Source organism: Anguilla anguilla, chromosome 5 (genome assembly GCF_013347855.1).
Source record: "Anguilla anguilla isolate fAngAng1 chromosome 5, fAngAng1.pri, whole genome shotgun sequence".
Classification (NCBI taxonomy): domain Eukaryota; kingdom Metazoa; phylum Chordata; class Actinopteri; order Anguilliformes; family Anguillidae; genus Anguilla; species Anguilla anguilla.
In genome coordinates, this window is record NC_049205.1 from 31,214,887 (window position 1) to 31,221,373 (window position 6,487).

General features: G+C 38.1%; 1 protein-coding gene across 3 annotated transcripts in view; it reads right to left on the reverse strand.

The window, feature by feature from the left end:
- The window catches only part of nr1h3 (nuclear receptor subfamily 1, group H, member 3), a 40,934-nt gene extending 39,815 nt beyond the window's left edge, over positions 1-1,119 (reverse strand). For 2 of the 3 annotated variants that reach the window (XM_035417658.1, XM_035417659.1), the window contains exon 1: positions 895-1,118. The gene's annotated coding sequence lies outside the window, so the exon portion shown is untranslated. Of the gene's footprint in view, positions 1-894 lie in introns of all 3 variants that reach the window. The other variant, XM_035417662.1, reaches the window with a different exon arrangement.
- Between the last annotated feature and the right edge of the window lie 5,368 nt (positions 1,120-6,487).

The window sequence follows — 6,487 nt, forward strand, 5'->3', positions numbered from 1 at the left end:
AGTTAACAAGCTAACGCTGGTTAGCCACCAAACTAGCTCGCAGGTATTTAGCTGGCTAGCAAACTTGTTGATATTTATTATGAATAACCATATGAGTTAGCCAGTAACCTAACTCATAACTAAGCTATTCTCTCTCAAGACGTCCCTCCCAACAAACTAGCTAGTTCATCAGCTAATGTGAGCTACCCAACTTAGATTATTATTTCATTTGTTTTGCTCACTGGTTTGTTAGCCTACCTATGTAGCTAGCTATACGTATCCTGTTTTTAGTCTTCGATTTCGTAACCACGCAAGTCAGATAAACGAATGTTGTCTCCGCTTTTGGGAGCTACAAGTATTTCCAGAGCTTATGCGCACAGCTAACAAGCTCCCATAATGTACCTAACACGCAGTAGTGCTAACTAGAGTAGCAAGTTACTCTGAAGTAGGTAAGGGCATTACGATATTGTAAATAATACTGATGACTCGTTAATCCCAAAAATCGCCAGTTAACAGTCTGCCTACCTCTTTTGTGGCTAGATACACACTGTTTATAGTTAACATATAGCTAGATCTATCTAGCTGTCTGCTACGAACATTAATTTAGAACGTAAACATCATTATTTAGCAAACGTTCGCTGGCTTGCTACATAAGGTTAGCTCAGCTGGTGCTAAATAGGTACTTTTCAAACTTAGCAAGCTATTTGTTGTGATGGTAGTGTTCCGTTCAGACGGGAGCCAGATCCCTCTTTAGTACCTAGAAAGCAAGCTGAACTTGGTAGGCATTTACTCCGATCCCTTTGCGAGCTTGCCAGTTGCCTAGCTAGCTGATTTAATTGCTGGTTAGCTCACGCTCATTCCAAATGTTAGATAGCTAACGTTAGCTACTTAGGCGAGATAACAAACGATATCTACCTGATTTATTGGAAGACTTCTTCAAACGAAGCCAGCACACCCAAGCACATCCAATCATGTGACCCAAGCAGGAAATAGGAAGGCTAGAGGCAAAACCGAAAAGGACCTACTTTCAATGTTGATAATTTAATTTTAGAAATTTAGCACGCAGGCTTTCCACTATTACCGAAAAATAGTGACGTCACTTAAAACCAGGCGACGCACGAAATCACATGTTGCCAGTTATGCTTTTACGTATCTCCTCCTACTTCGGCCTTTGTCGCTAATCAACATGCCATGGCTTGTGGAAAACACATGGGGTGCTGTTTAGAAAATAAATACTCAATTTTGTGTATGTACATCTCCACAAAAATACGTTTTCAACGTGAACAGTGCCGAGTTACTCACGCATACAAAGCACTGTATATATGTTATTAATCATAACTTGCTACCCAATGTTTCCTAAATTATTTCAGGAAATTTGGCCTTGTGTTTTTTCATCTTGCCATCTGAAGAGAATTTGGTCATTGAAAGTTTGCACCCAGTGCTTTGGTTGAGTGAAAAAACGCATCATGAATAAAATGCACTATTATACTGTTATATTATGCTATTATACTTATTTGGCTAATCTTTATTTGACCCACAGACATACAGTACATTCATGGGGAAAACATGTCTGGATATGTTTGTAAGATTCAATATCTATTTAATAGGCCTAAATATTTGAAATTTTTATGTGCATTTATTTATTCCCCACTTCTTTTTTCTCAAGTGCAAATGACTGTATGTTTCTTGGTATGAATTTGTGTTTGTAAATGTGAATGTACTATGCTACTACAAAAATGTCGACATGTGGGTACATCTGTATTTATTTTAAGTTACAACAAAACATTTTGCTAAATTAACTCGACAGCCAAGCAGAAACATATCATTTCTGGTCACTGGCCATCCTTACTAGTAATGTATGATCTATTAAGTGCTATAGTGACAATTTATTTTGAAATGTAGATAATATATAAAAATTGCTAATTATCTCTGATAAGAAGACATTTTGTTGTCCAAAGTGTCTTCTTATGCATAGTTCTTAAAATCTATGCTTAGCATCCTGTCAGCAGGAGCCACCACTATGATGGCTAACATGACCCACATATGCACCATAACCATGTTGGCATGCAAATTATTAAAAAGAGGGTCTTGCTAAAATCTGTAAACACTGTATATGTAACAGTCCATTCAAGAGTTAACCCCTTGCAGTGTTCTGCAGTATGGCAGCAGTTGAACACCCCAGGTTGATATTACAAGCAGGACATTCACAGTATCTGCTTATAGTTAATACTTTATAGAATATTGCCCACATTTATAGCTGATTTCTCTATTAGTTGTTTTAAAGTATTGGTTTTGTATTAGTTTGCAAAAAAATAGTAATAACCTGAGTACATGAACTTCCAGACATCATGAGTTTAAACTTGGAACTTTAGTATGACATCAAACTCAATTAATCATAAGATGAACAAATGTACAAATATGCAAATCTGAAAAATCAATAGAGATTGTGTATGGTGTATGTAAAATGTAAGGAAAGCTACCTATATAGCTTTCCCTGATCAAATGGAAGTATGCTATCAGTAGAGCCCCTATATTCATACATGTTCATTTTACAAATAAAAAACGAATAATTTGCTGAAACTTATTTCACAACAACTGGATCAGTTAGCACTTCATGCTGTAAATGGTTATTTCTGATGGCTGCTTGCAGTCTCTCGAATCTTTAAATCCAAAGTGGTGCAAAAATTTGTTGAACAAGCCTGAAATCCACTCACAGTACTCAGAAACTTACATGGGCATCCACCATTGCTGGATGACACTTGGATACAATGCTTGATATAAGGTGCCACCTGAGGGAAGATGTCTACATCCAAATGATATATTTATATGGCAAGCCATTTTAGCTTTAATTCATTTCTAGAGGATATCACAAATACAATTCTAACTAGTTAGAATGCAAGTTCTTGATATCAGAAATTCAATTGTAACTAGTTGTAATTCAAGTGTTTTCCCCATTCATTTCAATGGGACCTTTCATTTTTTATATCAAGAATTAAATTTTAACTAGTTAAAATTGGACATTCTAATTAAAACTAGTTAAAATTCTATTATTGATATCAAGAATTCCGATTTTAACTAGTTAAAATTTAATTCCTGATATCAAGAATTCCTGATATCAGAAATAGATATTTTAACTAGTTAAAATTATATTGTTGATATCAGTAATTGATTTTCTGATATCAGAAATTGGCATTTTAACTAGGTTAAATTCAAACTCCAATTGAAATGAATGAGAAAAACGTTTTCAATCTGACTAGTTAAAATAGAATTTCCGATATCAAGAATTGGCATTTTAACTAGGTAAAATTTAATTTCCAATATCAATAATATGCATTTTAACTAGTTAAAATCGAATTTCTGATGTCAGAAATACACATTATAACTAGTTACAATTGAATTTCTGATATCAAGAATTTGCATTCTAACTAGTTAGAATTTGAATTTGCGATATCCTCTAGAAATGAATTAAAGCTAAAACGGCTTGCCATATATTTAACTCTTAGAATCACCAGGCTCATAGCAACTATCAAATGCGCTAAGCTAGAGTTGAAATTGCAACGTGTTTACTATGTGTTTTAAATTAAAGGGACTCATGGTCCACCTAATTATCACTGTCAGATAAAGCACTAGTTCTTGGGGCAGTGACACAGCCCATAGTCCAAAATATCCTGACAATGCCAGTAATAACTGTGACCTGGAGTCCTGTAGGGCAGTGCACAATTGGCAATTGAGGCAGGGTTACAATAGGGGGTGACATTACATTACATTACATTACAGGCATTTTGGCAGACGCTCTTATCCAGAGTGACGTACAACAAAGTGTATAAGCATAACCAGGAACAAGTATGACGAAAACCCTAGAGAGAAGTACCGGTCCAAGTGCAGGGAACAACCGCATAGTTCAACTTGGACCCTGAAGGTTAAACTGTTTAACACTAACATACTGACATACTTTATGCAGCTGGCATTAGCAGACTGCAGGCAACCAACTGAAAAAGGAGTTGCTATTACATGATGAAGTAGGGGATACCGTGCCAATTTAAAACTGGGCAGTGTCATAGCCATATTTGCATTGCTCTGTGGGATTCTGAGACTCAGTTGGCACTGATATGGTCATGTTTTGAAAGAAATCGAAGGCGTATAGCTCCTCCAAGACCCTACCTAGATCAGGCTATCCTCCCAAACTGGATGCACACCCAAGGAGGCTTATCACATGGACCAATGGCAACTTTGAATGAGCTGGGGCTGCTAGAAGGCTCATCCTATTAAGATTTGTATGCCCCATGGTCTGGCATGGAAACTGGATCAGCGAAACACAAACGGATGGGAAGGTTTCAGTCGGGGGGAGAGCAGTGTCTGATCATCAAGTGCACCTCTTGAGCCCCTCATGAAGTGTTTCCCTACAATTCATGTTTGCACAATCCCACCATGTGAACTGCAGTGTGATAAGAAGCAGTGGCTGACATTACGTGCTTTAGAGGACAGCACATTCTTGTCTGTGGTAGGGTGGCAAGAAGGCCATATACTGGACCACGTTTACACAAATAGACACTGAACATATAAAGCCACCCTATGCCCCCATCTTGGCCTCTCCAGCCACATCTCCAAAATGTTAATCCCAGCAATCCCCAAAATCCCCAAACCTGGAGGAGTATGCCTCATCTGTCACTGCTTTTATTAGCGAGTGGCCTGGTGAGCTTGAAGCCTGCTGCCAAGTAAATAACCTGTTCCTCAACATCAAAAAGACAAAAGAGATGGTTATTGACTTCAGGAAGACTCACATTACTCAAACCCCTCATCAGTGGAATAGCAGTAGAAACAGCAAGTGACCTCAAACTCCTGGGAGTGCACATCTCACACACTTTCATGGTCCCAGAACATATTTTCCATCATCAAGAAAGCTCACCAATACCTACTTTCTGAGGAGGCTGAGGGGAGCTGGATTGAATACTCCAGTCCTCGCCAGCTTCTACACATGTGCGGTAGTGAGCATCCTAACTAGCTGCATTACTGTATAGTACAGGAACTGCACTGCTGTGGACAGGAAGGCTCTACAATGGGTAGTTAAAACTGCCCAATGCATCAAGCTACGCTTCATCAAGGCCATATATACAGAAAGGTGCTGGAAGAAGGCCAACAATATCATGAAAGACCCCACCCATCCTGCTCATAGACTGTTTGCTCACTCCCATCAGGAAGGAGGCAACACAGCATCCATTCCATGACCACCAGACTGAAAAATAGTTTTTTTCCTCAAGCCGTCAGTCTGATCAACTCCTCTACCCATTAACCCACCCTCCACCATTACTATACCCACAGCAGCCACTCCACAGACCCTTGATGCACAGCACTTTACATCATTGTTCCAACTGTGTCACTCCATGTAGTTATTGTACAGTTACAAGTATCCTATTTTACTATGAACATACAATCACCCTGTGTATATACGCTCCTCATATATAAGCTACTACAAGCTATATATAAGCTATATGTAAGCTATGTAAATACAGACTTTATTTTTTACAGTATTATGCTATGTTTTTTGTATTATATTGCTTTTATATTATTTGTCTCCTATAGTGCACCTGGCTCCAGAGTAACAATTATTTCATTCTCCCTTGCACTTGTGCATTGAAGAATGACAATAAAGAATCTTGAATCTTGAATTTTTCTTATGACGAAAATGCAAACATGTACCTTCCCTTGTCCACTCATTCTGACAAATCATTGTTTTATAATAACTATGAACCATCTAATGGTTTTTCTTTTAATGAAACACCACATTGTACATATGTTTGCATACATGGTAAGTATTAACACAATTTGATGATATGCATGTGATCTTCTATAGACACTCTGATGTCTAACTATCTAGTCTGGTAGACCTTGATGCAATAGTGCTGGGGGACAATGCAGTTCTTCACACACAGGCAAAGGAATGATCCACTAGATCCATGCAGATAACATGAATACACACACACAGAGGCCTTTGAGTGTCATTCAGTATTCACTGTATTGATCATGCAATGCTCATTTATCGTATTCGTTGAATTATTTTTGCAGTTTGATGGCACAATCCTTTCTTTTGCCATCTCTCCCCGTTTGATCCTTGTCCATTCCGCATTAAGACATCATCTGCCACCCCCTAGACCTTGAAAGGGAAGGAGTGGGAGTACAGGAGATAACAGATGTAGCCGGTTGGTGAAAAAGACAAAAACTTCTTATTCCACTTGACAAGACACAATTTCAACAAAGTATTATGTACTGTGTAATTACAATATGGACTGATGCCATTTTGACACCAACCAGAGAAACAGAATTTAAATTCCAGGCTGCAGACTTTGTATGAAAACTCCCTGTAATTTATGTCACCTTTGAGATTATTGACATTTTGTGCAGAACTTTGAAACAGCAGTTGATGCTCCTATTAATGTTGCCTCAGAACTGCATTCCTGACTTACTGCCACTGGTTCCTCCCAGTGTCATGGTTCTGCCTTTTCTGTTACAG